The 17,955-nt window shown below is 42.8% G+C and overlaps 1 protein-coding gene across 2 annotated transcripts in view; it reads right to left on the reverse strand.

Moving 5' to 3' along the window:
- Positions 1–17,955, reverse strand: part of ITGBL1 (integrin subunit beta like 1) — a 272,363-nt gene that overhangs the window by 208,583 nt on the left and 45,825 nt on the right. The gene's annotated exons all lie outside the window — the stretch shown is intronic.

Raw genomic sequence — 17,955 nt, forward strand, 5'->3', positions numbered from 1 at the left:
CCAAGCACTTGGGCCCCTGCACCCACCTAGGAGACCTAGAGGAAGCTCCTGGCTGGCTTTGAATTGGTTCAGCTCCGGCCGTTGCAGCCACTTGGGGAGCGAACCAGCAGATGGAAGACCCTTCCCTCCATTTCTCCTACTATCTATAACTCTACCTCAAAAATAAAATCTTTAAAAAAATATTTTCAAAATCAATGATTAAGAATACATTGCTCTGGGGCCAGCACTGTGGCGCAGCGGGTTAAAGCACTGGCCTGGTGTTAGCATCCTATGTGGGTGCTGGTTCTAGTCCCGGCTGCTTCTATTCCGATCGCGCTCTCTGCTGTAGCCTGGGATAGCAGTGGAGGATGGTTCAAGTACTTGGGCCCCTGCACCCACGTGAGACCTGGAGGAAGCTCCTGGCTTCAGATTGGTGCAGCCCCAGCCATTGCAGCCATCTGGGGAGTGACCCAGTGGATGGAAGACCTTTCTCTCTGTCTCTACCTCTGTAACTCTTTCAAAGAAATAAAATAAATCTTTAAAAAAAAAAAAGAATGCATTGTTCTGCAACCCGTTTTTCACCAATAAGAGCTGAATTAAAGTCATACATCACATAATGACACTGTGGTCACAATAGAAGGCATATACAACAGTGGTCCCGTAAGATTACAAGGGAACTGAGAAATTCCCACTGTCTGATGTCAGAGTCAATTCACTGGACAATTGTGGTGATGTAGGTGTAAACAAGTGTACTGCACTGGCAGTCCTATAAGCATAATTATGTACAGTACATAAGACTTGATAACAATAAGTGACCATGTTCCTGGTATATGTATTTACTGTGTTATTCTATACTTTTTTTTAAAATACTTTTTAGAGCATACTCCTTCTACTTCTAAAATAGTAGTCGTCTGCCATATGAGGCCAGGACAGGCTTTGCACATCTCCTGCTCACTCCATATCATTATTTCAAGAGTCCTACACGCAGCAGCTGGCATTGTGGCTTAGCTGGTTAAGCCACCACATGCAATGCCAGCATCCTCTATGTGGGCCACCTCGAGACCGGCTGCCGTGTTGGATCCAGCTCTCTGCTAGTGCTCCTGGTAAATAAGGTGACCCAAGCACTTGGGCCCCTGCTACTCACATGGAAGACCATGGATAAAGTTCCTGGCTCCAAGTTTCTCTCTGGCCCATACCTGGCCTTTGTGGTCATTTGGGAAATGTGGATGGAAAAGGCTTCTCTCTCTCTCTCTCTCTCCCCCATTTTCTGTACCCTGCCTTTCAAATAAATCAATCTTTAAAAAATAAGGCCAGCTGCAATTTAAGCTACACCATGCAGGTCTGTGTTAGTGTACTGTGAGATGTTTACAGGATGATAACATCATCTAACAATGAACTTTCTCAGTATGCTTCCCTGTCATTAAGTAACATGTGACTAAATGTACTTTATTAAGTAAATCACGTTGGGTGCAATAAGAGACGATTCCATCAAATCTGAAATGTATTGCTAGTGGTACAGTTTCCTGCAAGACTGGCTATGCTCTTGATGGGAAGAGGTACCAGCAGATGAGCAGCTCTTCCCATGTTAAAACCTTCTTCAGAACCAATTGTTTAACTTGCAGTGTGCAGGAGAGCTGGTTAAAGGGAAAAAAGTAGATCATTTGGATTTTTCCTCTTAATCTCATTAGGAAGGCATAGATTAATCACACTTAGCCACAGTGATAATGGTTCTGTCACCTTTTCTCTGTCGCCCACAGGAGACTATGGAGTGACGAGTTGTTTGGCCACAATCCATCATTCTCGCAGCATCATGTTTTGCCTCTACCACAGAGTCTTGGTCTGAGGAGCAGTGAGTAAAGCATCTGGGAAAGCCACCCTTGTCCACGCAGCAGGTGTTCAAGGCAGCATGAAGGACCGCCTCCCACAGGCTCATCCTGAATCACTACAAGTGACACACACTCATTCTATGAGGAAGCTAAGGATCACTGGGCTGGGTCAACACATGAGCACACGATTTCATTTTTTTGCCATCACAGACCCTCTAAAGCCCATCTAATGAGCATCTATTTCAAGTTTATAGTGTTAAAATAAAAAGCAATCTAAAAATGTGAGCCACACACATTCTTCTAGTGAATACGCCAAGTGTTCAGCTTTGACATCCTGGAAGTCATCTGTATTAATAACAAGTATATGATCTTTAGAAAGAATCTTTATAATATTTATTTGAAAGGCAGAGTGACAAAGAGAGGGAGAGACAGATCTTGTACCAGCTCGTTCACTCCCCGAATGGCCACAATGGCCAGGGCTGCATCAGGCTGAAGCTAGACTTCCAAGTGTGTGGCAGGGTCCAAGTACTTCAGCCATCTTCCCTTGCTTTCCCAGGCACATTAGCAGGGAGCTGGCCTGGAAATGGAGCAGCTGGGACTTGAACTACCACTTTGAATGGGACATTGGCCTCACAGGCAATGGCTTAACCTGCTATGCCACAATGCCATCTCCTAAGACTATGGTTTTCCAACATAAAATACAGACAGTCTCAGGTTTTATCTTTGCTCCAGAGCAGAAGATTCCCCATCAATAAAGGCATACAGCATTTTCGTCAAGATATACTATCTAGATAGTAAAACTCAATTATTCTTTCGGTTGACAAAACCACTTCAGCACTGAATAATCTTGGGCGGTAAAGGACACATTCCAGGGCATCTTCTACTCCAAGTTCAAGATGCTCTCTCATAAAGAAGCCGTGGATGGTTTGCCAAGGAAAGAAAGTCAGGACAAGAAAAGAAAGGCTACTTTGTCGTCCAGGTTGTGGCCTTCCCCTCTTATGCCAGATAACTTAGGGTCACTCACAGAAAACTGAAACACTTCCATCTATTGAATAAATTTCCTAAGAAATCTTGGACGCAGGGCCAAATATTAATTTTAAGGACAAAGGAGCTAGGATGGGCATAACTAATGCTTTATAAACCAGGTATGCTCTAAGAAAAGCAGCGAAAAAGCAAATTTTCATAAAGAACCATTGTTTCCATTTATTTCACTTTTTTAAAGTCACACAAAAGGAAAAGCATCCCTGAATGATCCGAGACGGAATATCTGCATGAAGAAGGAACGTACCCCAAGAAGCTGGTCTACTAACCATACTCTTTTGCCTGTAGGCATATAACCAACCACGCTTTTCTTCTTAGAAGACATTGCTTCATTTCCCTAACTCAGATTTCATTCTGTTATTATTCTCTGCCCTTGTTCTTTGCCACTTGTCTTCTTGGATAAAAAAGAAAAAAAAAGTCTTTCTGTGTCTGAGTTTAAAGCTCCTCAAGTCCAGCTTTTCATTATTTTCATTAAGTGCAAATACCATGAATACAAGGAGCCGGGACTTGTTCCTGGCGCCAGGAGCTCTGTAGCTGGGACACACAGGTACTCAGTAAATCTCCATGGACCACCTAAACTTCATCAATGTCCCACATAAGAGCCAATCATGTTTTTCTTAGAATACTCTAAGATCTAATTGATTGGTCTCCCTTCTCATCTTGCCGCCTCCCATGATGCAACTGTCCATGTTTATTTTCCTAAATCATGGTATGATCAAGGCATATTTCTCCCTCAGAGTCCTCAATGGATCCTTATAGATGAACCAAAATTCTTCCAAGATATACATTAGGAGTAACAGAAATCATAAGCTCCAGGGCTAGGGTATGGAGGTAAATTGGGTGCCAAGACAAATTGTTTCTTCTTATCTCCTCTTTTTAGTGCAGTTTTCTGCTTGAAAAGTAACTGGTCTGGGAGGTGTTTACGTGCACAAGATAGACCAAATATTTCACGCTGTAACTTGAGTTTCTCTACTCTTATGGACAGAATTGTACCCACACCTGCAACACTACATGTGAAATTCCAAACCTTCCATTGCACATTGGGATATAGGGCTTTTAGGGAGGCAATTAAGAGTAATGAGATCATACCACCGGGGACTTAATCTGCTAGGACTGATGTCTTTACAACAAAAGGAAGGGATACCATGGCTCTCCCCCACTTCCTGTGCAGAGAAAAGATCATATGAGGGTACAGGAAAAAGGTGCTGTCCACAAAAGCCAGCCCTGGCCTTGCTCCTGGACTGCAGCCTCCAGAACTGTGACACGAGGTTTTTAGAGCAAAACAACAAGCAAACAAAAACAAAACAGAAAAAGAAGAAGGTAGCTACTTCAGGGGGCAGCCATAATCACCACAAGGTTTGATCGCCATTTTATTTCTGCCCATGGTCAGCAGAAAGGGCAAGAGGGTCTTCTGTGTTCCTTTGGGATTGTGGGAGGCAGAAGCCTTCTAAGTTCCACTCTAGGTGGAGGAGCAATCATCTTCCACCCAGGTCTTCTGGTTTTGTTCCACAAGAAACTTCCACTCCCTTCTGTCTTCCACCCATTGCTCCTGTGACTTCATCTGGTACCCCTCCCCCACCCCCCAGTCCAGCCACACTGGTCTCTGCTCATTCCCGAATACATAAGACCTGCAAATGGGACCTCACTTAACCACACTACATAAGACTGCAGCTCTCCTCAGTCCAGTAACCCCCATCCTCATCGACTTTTGCCCAGGTAATTTTTCTGTAGTAGTAATCTCCATCGTTAATAGATTATTTTTTCACTTTTCTTGCAAACTGTTTCCCATATTACAACGAAACCTACTTCTGAGCACAGACTTTCATCATTTTTATTTGTGGCGATATCCCCTGCTTCTACATTAATGCCTAGAAATGAATAGGTCAAAGGATGAATAATGTCCCAATATTACCTAATGCTCTATGTCTCCAAATGCAGCTCTTACTTATTAAAGTTGTTTTTCTGAGCCTACCAAAAGTTTGTAATGAGGCCCCATATTTTTCCATTCCAGCAATTTTTATCATTCCTATGTTTGATAGAAATAAAGTGGGGAAAAATTGCTATCAAAACCCTCTCTCTCTTTTTCTCAAGTGGCAACTAAAACAGGAGTTGGCTACAAAAGGGTGAGGCAGAGCAGTCTAAAGGACGCAGGCTAAGTACTTCATCATCCCTCTCATTCCCAAGGGCCACCGACTTCAAGCTTTCCCCACTGGGTCTGGCCGGAAGCACATCTTGGTCTCCCTCTCCCAGGCCCAGGGCTTTGTGCTAACAGCAATCTTCCATTTACACTGCTGCTGCTTTGTCATCTCAGAAAGTCACCTGCATTTTCATCTCACACTGGCTTGTCCCTCCTGCCTTGTGCCAAGTCCCCTGGCTCCACAGAGCTGCCTGGTGACGTCTGACATCCTGCCAGCAGTCCCCACGGATGGGGTGGGAGGTCTCAGCAGAACTGCGGCTCTCTTTTGAGAACGCGCTTAGATGCCATCACCTCCACGGAATGACGACAACAGCAGAAGACGGAAGTCAACACAGGACTTGGCATGGTTCCCAGCCAAACATGACTGTGTTTCTATTCCCTAAGAACACTGGATTTCCTCTAACTTGTGCCACCATTGCAGTCATCTCAAGAGGTCTGGCTGAAGAATTACTGTGCTCTAAAATGTGTTAGTGGTCACTACAACAAGAGTTAATGAACAAATTCAACAGAAATTTATCATACTAAACTACCGAATCTAATTTGTTATTGGTTTATTTCATATCCAATTTTTATGATGAAATTGACTAAATTTATCCTTTACGTTGGATCAGAGTCTTTCATATTATTTTTGATAGGTAAAATAATGCAAAGAGAGAAGCAGCAGGAAAAGACAAAAAATGGAGTACAAATTCTGTGTGATCTGCAGCAAATCCCTCTCCAGATGCGAATGGAGTTTATCACTGTAAGCCCAATATTCTTCCTTCAAGAGCTCATGTACATGCTCATATGAGAAGTTGCCCCACACTCATAAATCATCATATACACGCATGGCTTTAACACCACATGAGATTGCCAACACCAGGGCAACGGAGCAGGCAAGACACTGATGGGGAAATGAGGACATCACTCATCCCCACTTGCCACATACACAGCCACTAGTACCACTATTCCATCCTCACAATTCTTGCCATCAACAGACCGTCACTATGGTAGGAGCTCCAAATGGAGTCTCATGAACCATAAATTGCTGTTACAATGTACCCAATTGATCCTAAAAGCTATAACTGTTTAAACTTAGCAGTGAAATGCTTAGTTGTATATGAGATTACTGTAGGAAGTGAACTTCCGTGTGTCTGAAAGGCACAGGTCATCCTGCATTGTGCAGTGCAGTAGCCACTGGCCACATATGGCTCAACATAAGCTAATGTTAAAGATTTTAATCTGCTTTATTACATATACTATCCTTATCTCAAGTGCTCAACTGGTTCCAATACTGGACAGCATAAACAAAGAACACTTCTATCACTGCACACAATTCTATCAGGCAGCTCTGGGTTAAACCATGATTCCCTTAGCACAGCACCCATATCTGCAATGGTATCACAAAAAAAAAAAAAAAAAAGTATGGAGACCTAAATCTCACATTACCTTCCACCTAACAGACTAAAGAAAATGTTGATAAATAACATTGATATTTAATGTGACAATCAACACACAATAAGTACAGTTAGTGTAAATTATTGTTCAAATGATAGTAACATAAATGCCACCGTTACCTTACTTGGATTTCCTAACACAGAATCGTATTAAAGTCAATGTTGCAGGAACTTGGAAGATCCTTGTCTAAGTTAGACAAAGATACACTCAGTGATGGTCCTAAGCAATAAACTGTTCTTTTTCCCCTTGAATTGGTTTCTCAACATGAAGTAATTAATCCGAATCAATAGTTAAGAAGAGATTCTGAATGACAAGAGAGACAGCACTAATAGGATTAATACAAGTACGCTGGAGGCAGCCCCAGTTAATACAATTTACATGTGATTCATACTGTTTAGACAGATGACAGAAGTACCTGAGGAAGACAGAGACGAATTAGACTTATCTAGCAAAACAATTTGAAGTTGAATAATTATATTAATATACTTTTAGTGATAATGTTTAATCAAAGTCAGGCTAAAAATGTAACTTCAAGAAAAATGTTACTTCTTTCATAGTTTCTTGTAAACTAAAAAGTAATCTTGGTTTTGGCTGAAATAAGAAAGGGAACACTGGTTTTGGTGACCAAGCTCAGTTTAGTGAATGGCTCCTTTCTGGACATTTTCATCTGAGGTCACACCAAGTCTCTTAGAAACAGCAAAACACAGCCTTTTCCCCAGCATGGGAAAGACAGGAGAAGAGCCAATGTCACATGGTGCTTCAAGACAGGCCTATGCCATCTCACCTCGGTGCCTTGTGCCACCATGTGGCCTGGGAGAAGACAGGAGACCCTCAGGTAGGGGAGGGGCAGCTGTCGGGGGGACCCTGGGCCCCGGTCCACAACAGGACAGACACTTGGCTGCACATCAGCAAGGCTGGCACATTCACTGGCAAGCTAGGACGGAGGCCTAACCTCCACCACTGTCACTGCACATCAACCTGCTGGAAGTCATTCAGAATCCTGGGCAATGGAAGACTCCTGCCGGGGCCAGGATGACCTCTCAGCCTCACTAACTGGATTCCAGAAGGGGAAGTGTGCGTGACTCACAGTCAACTGGTTTTGAACATCTGGGTCTATGAGGACCCAGGTCTGTGGAGTAGCCTCATCCACGTGTGCATCAGGACTCAGGATTCGATCTCACTGACAATGCTGGTTTGTAAGATAGTGGTTCCATGTGGTAGTCACCTGGGGAGCTGAAGAGAAATACTGACTCCTCGTTCCATCCCTGGTCCTTCTGTGACGGCCTGTGATGTTGATTGAGCACTCAGAACCACAGAGCACCCCAGGTTTACGCAAGACACAGTCAAGACTGACCGCCAGCGTTCTGAAGTCTACATTGTAAAAGTCCCAAAATCTTGGGGCAAAATGAAGTGCATCAACAGCTTGAGAAAGGAAGTTTACTGGGCACGACCAGTGGCTGTAGCAATAGCAACTCCTGCAGGATTTAAGAGCTGGCAATGAAGTCCTTTCCCCGATCACCATCTCCCAGTGATGGGAATTCGATTTTCCTGTCTTTTGCCTGAGGTGTAATTATCAACTCTTGCTAGGGGCAGGAAGAGGACAGGCAAGGTTGGCATATCCTCCAGTGCTTACTTCCCTTTTTCTCACACCCAGAATGAGTGAGGAGAAAAGCCACATTTCTCCCTGGTGACCAAGGAGGCTTAATGTCACCTCGGCTGCAAGCATATTGGCCATAGAAACCTTTGCAAATAAATGTCAGGAGAAGCTTTTGAGCCAAAGTTCATTTCATGCCAATTCAATTTCACATAGGAACAAACTTTTCTCTGCACATGGTAAAAGCATAGAATTAGAGCAGTAGCTAAACAATACTGACTCCAACTCAGAATTTCAGGATCAGTAACTATCAAGAAACTTAGGATCCCATGTTACTTGACATGAAACTGTTTCAACATATTAACATATTTCCATATGTTTTCACTCACTTGTAAACTTAGATATAGTAGGGAAACTAGCAAAGCCATTCCTCAATCCAATCAATTAAACTCAGAACATTTTTGCTGATTGTTAATTCAAAATTTTCTACAAGGAACATAAAACATAGTACCATTAGCTGTGGTCATGGTAATATCTGTCACTATCATTTTAAAAATCTTTTCTCCTGCTTGTGCATGTCTTGAACTAAAGATTAGGGGTGACCTCAAAACGAAGTTAATTACTAGTTGCAATATTGTGATTTCCTTCAGCAGAAATCGAATGCACATGTTTCATGAACATGTTCAAATCAAATGCCAGCAAATGAAGGGAATGAGCAACTGCATTTGTTACTATGTGGTTCTGAGTAAAGCGAACTCTATTTGAACTTCCAAAATAGGTTTTACGGGATGATAATATTATATCCACATTTCATTTAGACATGGTAATCTAAGCCTAAGGATTAGAGGGCTTTTTAATCACCATTGTCTCATGGAGCGAAGGTAACAGTTGGAACAGAAGAGGATTCAAACACAAATCCTGCACTGAGAAATGCTATTTTAAAGTTACAGACAAAATCAGAATCCAAAACGTTGCTTTAAAACTATTTCCATAAACACAAGATACACCAAAATTAGCTCTATTTTTTCTTCTTTGTCTAAAGAAAATGCACAATCAATAATTCTCAGACCAGAAGGACATAATGGATGGAAGGGGGAACAGATTGCTTCATTTTCTTCTGTAACACAATATTTCAGTCTTAATGGTCAAAAAGCTTCTAGGTGTGGGTGTACAATTGAGTTAATCAGGCCTTCCATGTTGTTGTTCTCTTGCATACACATTGAAGAGCAGAAGTAATAAGTAATGCGTTCCAGAAAAAAGCAATTGAAAAAGGTAGACTGGTTAAATACCATCTTCAGTGACTGAAGAGTGAATCGGGGTTTAGAGCACGTCGCAGAGATCAGTGTGATGACTCATCTGAAGGGCTGGGTTTGGATTCAGAGTTCCTGAAGATGTTGTTTTCAAAGTTGGCTCCATGGTAAATTCTAACATGTCCAATAAGTGCTCACCCTACCTTCTGCTTCATGGCAGGAATGCTAAGGATGGTGTCTGGGTTGTCAAAGCCAGGCAAATTAACTATCAATAAGGGGAGGAAGAAAAATGGTAGACGCCGCTACTCCTGAAGCCTCAAGTACCCTTGTCCTCACAGCTAGTATGGGATTCTAGGTCACACACCCAACAACAGCCAGAGCAGAGACCCACAATGGAAGCAACCTTTGTTCCTCTTCAGTGAAAACAGCCACAAACTTTAACATTATTCTTCTTACCACCTACACCCACTTAAACCCTATCAACTTGTTTTACAAAGTTTTGTGTAGTAGCAAAAGCTGGACTAACAAAATTATCTTTTTATTTTAACTCACTTATTTTTATTTATTTAATAGAGTGACAGAGAGACAAAGAATTTTCCATCCACTGCTTCACTCCCCAAATGTCTCCATGGCCAGTGCTGAGCCAGACCAAAGCCAGGAGCTCCATCTGGACCTCCCATGCAGGTGTAAGGGACTCAAATACGTCTGTCATTATTTACCTACTGTCTGCCAGGGTACAAACCAACAAGAAGTGGGATCCACAAGAAGTGGGATCAGAAGTGAAGGGGTACTTGATTCCAGAAACTCCAACATGGAACATGGGTTCCCAAGCAGCAGCTTAATTCTCTGTGCCACAGTGGCCACCCTAACCCCGAATTTCCATTAAAGAGTATCTTACTACTCAGCTTGGAATCAAAAAGTGTTCTCCATAGCCTAGAACCACTTTATTTTATATCTTCCACATGCATAATGGATACACATGCAACGTTACTAACATCAATATTTAAAACACAGGAAAACTAAACATTAAGTAGTGTAAGTCTATCCCGCAGCCTCCAGAAACAAAAATAATCAACCACAGTATTTCATTTCTTTGTTCTAATGAAAGTGTTTGTTTCTCAAGTTTGTTATTCATAGTACTTTGGATAAGAACAAAGTGGAGTTGGAATATTTTCCCTTTCTAGATAACTATATGGTACACTCCTGCAAAAATTTTTATTTAGTGCTGAACTTTGTTAGTTACACTTTGCATCTCTGTACCTACATGGAAGGAATATGGGAGCCCTCTGGTGGCCAGTATTAAAGTGCTCACTAGTAAGCACCAAACTCCCCTAGCCCAGGGGCATCAAAAACAGAAGTGGATGCAAGGAAAGGAAGCCCTCCTGGGTGGGTTGGGGCATGTGTGCACACACCACCATCCAAGTTCAGCACTTAAGGCAGTATGTCTTGTGGTCTTTTCAGGCTCAAGGTTAAACTCCCACATGTAACAGATATCACAGGAACTGAAATTCAGATATTATATGGAGGTGGAAGCAAATGGGAACTTCATAATATCAAGAGATATAATTAACTTGATTTTCTATTTTTCACTTATAAATACTTAAGATATCTCATTACACAAATGATGTTAAAGAAAAATTGGAGTAGGAAATATGAACTTCTACAAATGATTTCTAACTTTAAAACAATAACTAGATCTGATCCATCACGTGGCAGCATGGTGGCCTGGAGGAACACCACTTTTCCCAAGAAAGATGTTTATTTACTGTAGAATGTTAAGTCATGGCAAGTTCTGTGACGAAACTTAGCAAGTTGCAGCAAGACACTGACATTTGGCCACTTTGAAATGCAGGTTTCCCTTTATCTGCATTCCAACAACAAATGTATAAATCAATCCACACACTTTCTCATACCATGCAAGAAGACTGGAATATGCTAGGATGGGATATTCAAGATATAAAATTATTCTGCCTCAAATTTGGGGCTGTGTTCTTACGTATCAGATTATGGAAACACAGGACATTTTTTCAACAGTACAACAAGTTTTAGGACTCCTCAAACAATAACATAGAAAGCACTAAAACTTAGGACATTAATTTCACGTGATTAAATTCACATGGAACAAATGTGTATCCATATACACAGATTAATCCAGTTACTACAGTAACACAAAAATGATTATATCTGATCATTGGTAGCACTTTGAGATCAGACATATTATATGTAAAATATTTTCCAGGATCAATTAAGTCTAGAATATTAGTCCAAAATAATTACTGCAGATGTGAATAATACATCCTTATTAAGAATTCATTATCTGTAGGTCAATTTCAGAACTTGATTTCACAGGGTCAATGGTTCTTCATTAATTTGAAGAATAATTATAAATGACCACATTAAAAGCCTTAGACTCACAGGTATAAGAAAAATATAAAGGCAAAATAATTCTAGCTATACACCAAATGTTAATATTAATGAAAAAATGAAGATACAATTGTTCTTTTAAAATTATGGCATAATTAAGATGCAACTCTTTAAAAACAATGCATAATAACCTCAGTTTCATATCAACATTATTTTTGCACCAAGTAATGACGATCTTGAACTTCTGTGCACACAGGAATCACATGATCCACAATCAGAAACTCTGACTTCGTCTTCCTACACTCACACCTGACACCACAGGCACTGGACACCCACCAGGACTCCTCCCTGTCACCGTCGGGGCATGTCCCACATTTGTCACACCTGCGAGGCCATTGGAACATACTGTGAAGGTCTATTTTCCACTTCTATACCCTCCATATCCCTCTTCATGCTCCCTGGAATATCATAATTATTCCCTAAATGCTTGTTAAATGAAAAAAATGCAAAACTCTTGGTGAAGGAAGACAGCCCAGACAAAACGAATTCACCAGCACAAACACAAGTATTTCCTGGCACACAAACGGGCAGGACCCCAAACCACTGCTATGTCCTGGTGCAGGAACACCCACCTAATCTCTATAATGTATTCTATCATGATACTTTCTGAATGCCAGCTTCGGAGAATGAGACACAGATGCGGGACCTGGGTGAGGCCTTGGTATGCAGAGCTCCTTAAGGGGGGAGAAGGAAGAGGAGCTAATTACAAAGCTGAAGCTGTGGGCCCCAGAGCGTGCAGAGTAGAAAAGAGTCCTCTGATCAAGACATAATGAACTCCCCAATTGCTCTTGCTCTCAGAAACAGCACATCCCCCGGAGCTGGTCCTCATGCCCACTCCTAGCCTGTGCACAACAGTCCCACAGTCCTAGAGCTCGGCCGAGTTGTTCCGATGGAATCTGTACCCCGTGATGATGAAAACCCTCCTGTTCACTCAGAGTGGCATGTTCCCTTGCTCACTTCCTCTCAAGGAGCATCAACACTAGTCTCACCACGGGCTAGACCTACCCTCCTCTTCTCCAAGTGTGAAAACCCTGGTGCAGAGAGAGGAAATTCTCGAGGGGAGGTGAATGGTAAGGTTTCGAGACAAATTCCTTGGATGCTAGTGGCATGGGGGAAGAGTGGACCCAGAACAGGAATGGAAGGAGGTGTTCTACTGAGACAAACAGTAAGTGAGGAAGGTAGAGGCGTCCAGGAGGAGGTAGGGGACAAACAACACAGAGTTGAGGACCGCAGAGCGAGTGGAAGAAGAGTGTCCGTTTAGGTGTAAAAAGCAAATGAGTTAAGTGAGGACAAAATGAGAGGAGTAGACTTACAAGCAGAAACTCCTCAGTAACAGGTGCTACAATTAGTCACAAGGGGGTATGATTTCAAGAGAACTCCCTCCAGCATTTTATCAACATCCCTTAACAGAAACAGCCCATGAAGAAAGAAGTGCAAGGAATCCCATAGCAGTCCTTCAGGCATGCACAGACTCTCCGGTTAGAATGACAACATTCGCATTAATCTGCAAACCCAGAAAGGAAGTGCCCATTCTGGCAAGTCTGGCGGAAGGAATTCCCCAGCCCTTGCTGATACCACCAGGGAGACAACTTGTTTCAGTTTTCTGTTGCAGCGTAACAAATTACCAGAGACGTAGATGCTTAAAATAACAGCCACTTACTATCTCACAGTGCTGCAGATGAGACGTCTGGGTACAGCCTAGCTGGGTTCTCTGCTCAATAGCTGACATTAACTTAAATGTCTGACTGCATTCTCACCTGGAGACACAAACCAGGGCGGCTCCATCTCCGAGCTCACAAAGGCCGTCGCTGGAGTTCGCTTCCTTGGGTCTGTAGGATTCATGAAAACTTGCTTCCTCAAAACCCGAGAATCTCTGCTCCTTCAAATTTCAAACTTCAGGAAAGGCCTAGACTTGCCTTAACATGGCTCACCTGATTAGGTTAGCCCCACCCACTAAGAGCCTCCCTTTGATTGGCTCAAAGACAACAGCCTAGAGACTAAACACACCTGCAAAATATCTTTACTTTGCATAAAAGTTAACATCACTGGAGCATCAACCTATTGCTTTTGTCACACTCTACCACCAAAGGCGAGTCCCAATTCTACCCAAAAGAGAGGGGTGAAACAGGGCTGACTCACTGGGGGTTCCTTTCAAAAGGGGGTGCTGAATTACTTTGCCTTGTAAAAATTCTTTTTTATAATGCTGCGTAAGCAGACACACACTTTCCACAAATTGAAATCACCTCCCACTCTACTTCTGGAGCGTGTTTTCCAAACACAGCAGAAGAGAGTGATTATTCTCAGAAAAAGGCAAGAAATGAGGGAAATTGAGATTTTTGTTGTTATTATTGGTCTACTCTCCTTTCTTCTTTAACGGTCACAGAAGAGACATTTCAAGTGGGAAAAGCTAGCAAAGCTTTAGAGAAGAAAATTCAGTTCCAGTGATGCTGTGGTGAGATGGAAGCTCTCGGGGCTGGCAAGAAAGGGAACTGGAACAGAATTCTTGTAAAGCAGTCTGGCAAACAGAGGATGTAAGACATCCCGTGCCTACTCATCCAAAATTCTTCTAACCTATGCTAAGAAAATGGTCAGAAATGTAGACAGAAACGTTTGTGCAATGATGCTTATGGTTGCAGTTCTTAGGTTAGTACATCGTAAAGAAACTGAATGCACAACTCTTGGTGAAGATATGTTACACATGGTCTAGCATATGTATAGTCAGCTAAGTGTTAGGTGCTGGGGACAGCAGACAGAATGAAAGACAAATTTCTTGCCCCATATGGTCTTTATTGGCTCATGGAAGAGAGAGTCAAGAGACAAAGTAATTCCAAATTCTTAAGAGATGTTGCCTCCAAGAAAAGAAACTAGAAAGAAAGAGTAAGCAGAGAGGCCCTGTGAGTCCATGGGAGGTGCGGTCTCTCTGCAGAGGGCATTCGAAATGAGCAACGTGCGATGTGTCAATAGGTCAGTGGTGTGACCACCTGAGAAGAACATTCCAGATGAAAGGAAACAAGTGGAGGAAGATCAATAACAGCCGAGAGTCCCGCGTGTTAACGACATGGCCCCGAGTGCCTTGCAGGGGAAGCCCATGCAGGCCTGACCTTTTATAAAACAGATTTGGAAAGAGAACTGGATCAATGTGAAGTTACTTCCAAAGCCCAGTCCTAAAATCCCTCCTTTCAAATGTAAGCTCACTACATTCATTTTGCCGGCAAACACCAGCTACAGCCAATTGTAGAAATGATGCTGTAGTTAGCGCCAGCTGTATAAAAATGCATACAAAGGTGAGGAGAAAGACTGGCCTGAAAGAACTAACGATTTCCTAAGGCTAATGAAATCGGAGTGCTTTTCTGCCTCAGGTTTTATTTGTTATTTTATAATTAGGAAAAGTAAAAAAAAAAAAAAAAAGCATTGTAAAAATAAGTATTATTTGACGTGGGAATGATAAGACAGACAAAAATGTGTTCAAACCAATCATTAAAAAGAAAATCTCTTGTTTCTAAATAAATAAGTCCACTCTTTGTCCAAGTCTTTTCTGAGTTTCCCTTCTGCGCAGGGATAAAGCAGAAAACAAACCAGGCTGCTCTTTTTAGGAACTTCTGATGCGAAAAGCAGATCATAAACAAATAGATCTGACTTCACAAGAAACTGATGAGAAAGTATTATCTTCTGGAAGATTTCACAAGCTTTTGAGGAAAAGAATTTCCTCATCTATAATGGAGGAGGGCTCACTAGGGCGCGGAGAGGGCCTCCTTTCTCTTTCCAGCAGCGTCCCCCTTAGCCCAGCACCGGGTTTTCTGTGCCTCGTCCTGCCGACCCATTCATGTCTCCTCCCTCCCCTGCCCTTCGCTTGCATCTTGGTTTTGCTTTTCCTCAGGCAGCAAAGCTTAGCTCTTCCCATTACATCTTCAAATCTATCATCTCTACTGAACAAACAACGCTCTTTAAAATCCAGGATCCTCAGAAGTTGAAGCGTGTCATTTTTTCTCGTCACTCTGGGTAATCAATTCAAAGTCGAGAGAGATCTCGGGAGACACGAATCCCACATGTCACACGAGTCAAAGAAAATCACAAATCAAATGCAAGTCCCAGGAAAACAGAAAAAAAGGAGGCCTTTCGGCCACAGCAGATTTTATCTCGGAAAGCCTCGTGCTGTCCTGAGAATCAGGAACCACTCCTGGCTTGGAAATGTTCTGTGGTGCCTGCAGGTCGAGGGTGGGTGGGGGGTGTGAAGTCAGAGCAAGGACACATCCTGTTTGCCCATTTTTGCACCTGCTACTTCACCCTGAATATTTGCCACATCTCCCAAGTCGTCCAGTGTCTTCCTGCATGTGGTCTTTCACAGTTGCTATGGAAAGCAACGCCTTCCATCAAAAATCCCTGTGCTGTTCTGAGATACAGGACTCTAGAAACACATGCCAGAATGAACACATTTAATACCGTCCCGCAGGGGACATATTTTAGGTTTGTCTTGAACAAAGCTAACATTTCACGTATCCTCAATGTCACACTGACCACTGAAGGAGAAAGCTAGACCTCCTGGTATTTTGTCCAGTCTGAGCTTCAACCCACCAGCAGCGTCTTGTTTAGCCCAGCAGTGCCTGATCCCATTTCAGAACATCTGAGGTCTTCTCGCATGGCCTCAGGTTAGCTCCACATGGAACTCACTGCGGTGGGCCCACCATCAAAGGAATGGTCACTCGGCAGGAACACCCCCACTTCAGGAGCAGCGCGTTCTCTTCCTAACCGAGCTCCTACTCATCAGGACTGCTCGGTCAGCCTGCAGCGGACGCACAGCCAGAAGAGGAAACACTGCCGAAGCAACTTTCAAATCCGTAGGCTTCATCCCAGCAAGTTCCGTCTCCTTTCTGTTGTCTGAAGAACTGGAAGGCTGCCACGCAAAGCAGCCGTGTCCACTTCTTCAGGGGCGGGTTCCTGCTGTGCTGTAATTGCTTCTGCGAGGGTTAGCAAGCAGAAAGAGGATGGCCCGAGCCAGCTTGGAGCCTGCTTTCAGACTGAGGGAAAGCCTTGGGCTCGACAGCTCGTGACGGTCACAATCGCAGGCCTTCTGCAGCTCTTGTTTTGTCACGGAAGCATCCCCAGCACCACAAATGGCGCCTGACATAGTAAATGACACCAAGTGGACATTTGGCCTAACAGTCCTACCCAGAGGGCGGGGTTGCAGTCCCAACTCTGGTGCCTGCTTTCAGCTTTCCGCTAATGCTCTACCCCGGGAGGCAGCAGAGATGGCTCAAGGAGTTGGGGACCTAGTGTCCTCTTGCCTTCCTGGCTCCCAGCATCACTGTGGGGTTGGGGGAGTGAATCAGTGAATGGCTGAATCAACAACTCAGTTAATCAGTGAATCTCTCTCTCTCTCTCATATCTCTCTCGTATCTCTCTCACCAAAAAAGGACAAAACAAAACAAAGCAAAAGACCTCAACAAAGACAGAATAAAATAATGGTTGTCTTATCCATTATAACACCTACATCCAGACAGGATTAGCCACCAATTATGGTGCCCAAAACACCCTTTGTCAAATATTTCACCACACTATATTTGTTTATTTTTTATCTTCTGTTTGTCTACACAGTAGACTCTCAAAAAGTGACAATTAAATTGGCAGACATGCCATTTAAGTGCATGCTTCTGCTGCAGGTATCTTCCTATTCTTGACTGTCAAAGCCAAGTGACTTAGAAGTCTAAACACCCTTTTAGACAATTCTACTGATAAGCCATCGAACAGCAGAGAAATCCCATTCAAACACATTTTCCTTGTGTGAATGCACTCACTGTTAATTTTGGCCTTTTGTGAAGGTCTCAGCTTTAAATGTTTATAATAAATAAGCAGGCAAGCTTGAGAGTTGGTAACAGCTTAAAGCACAGCATGGACACCCCAAATGCTTCAGTATTAAACACTTCACGGAGAGATAACCTGCTGAACATTCTATTCTGCCCTTACCTTCTTCCACTTAGGTGGAATTATCTCTAATTGTACAAAAAGGCTGTGTGATTTTTTTTCTTGTTTGACATTATGTGAAGATGTCATTTTCTCCAAGTATAGTGCGATGTACATTAGAGGAATTTGCCAGGAATATTTTCCCCTTAAAACATAGACATGACAGAGGAAGCAGCTACCAAAGCCAAGTTAAAGCAATGAGTCAGCTAGCCAGCTACCATTTGCCACATCTTATTTTGACTCCTTTAA

Source organism: Oryctolagus cuniculus, chromosome 9, assembly GCF_964237555.1.
Source record: "Oryctolagus cuniculus chromosome 9, mOryCun1.1, whole genome shotgun sequence".
Lineage (NCBI taxonomy): Eukaryota > Metazoa > Chordata > Mammalia > Lagomorpha > Leporidae > Oryctolagus > Oryctolagus cuniculus.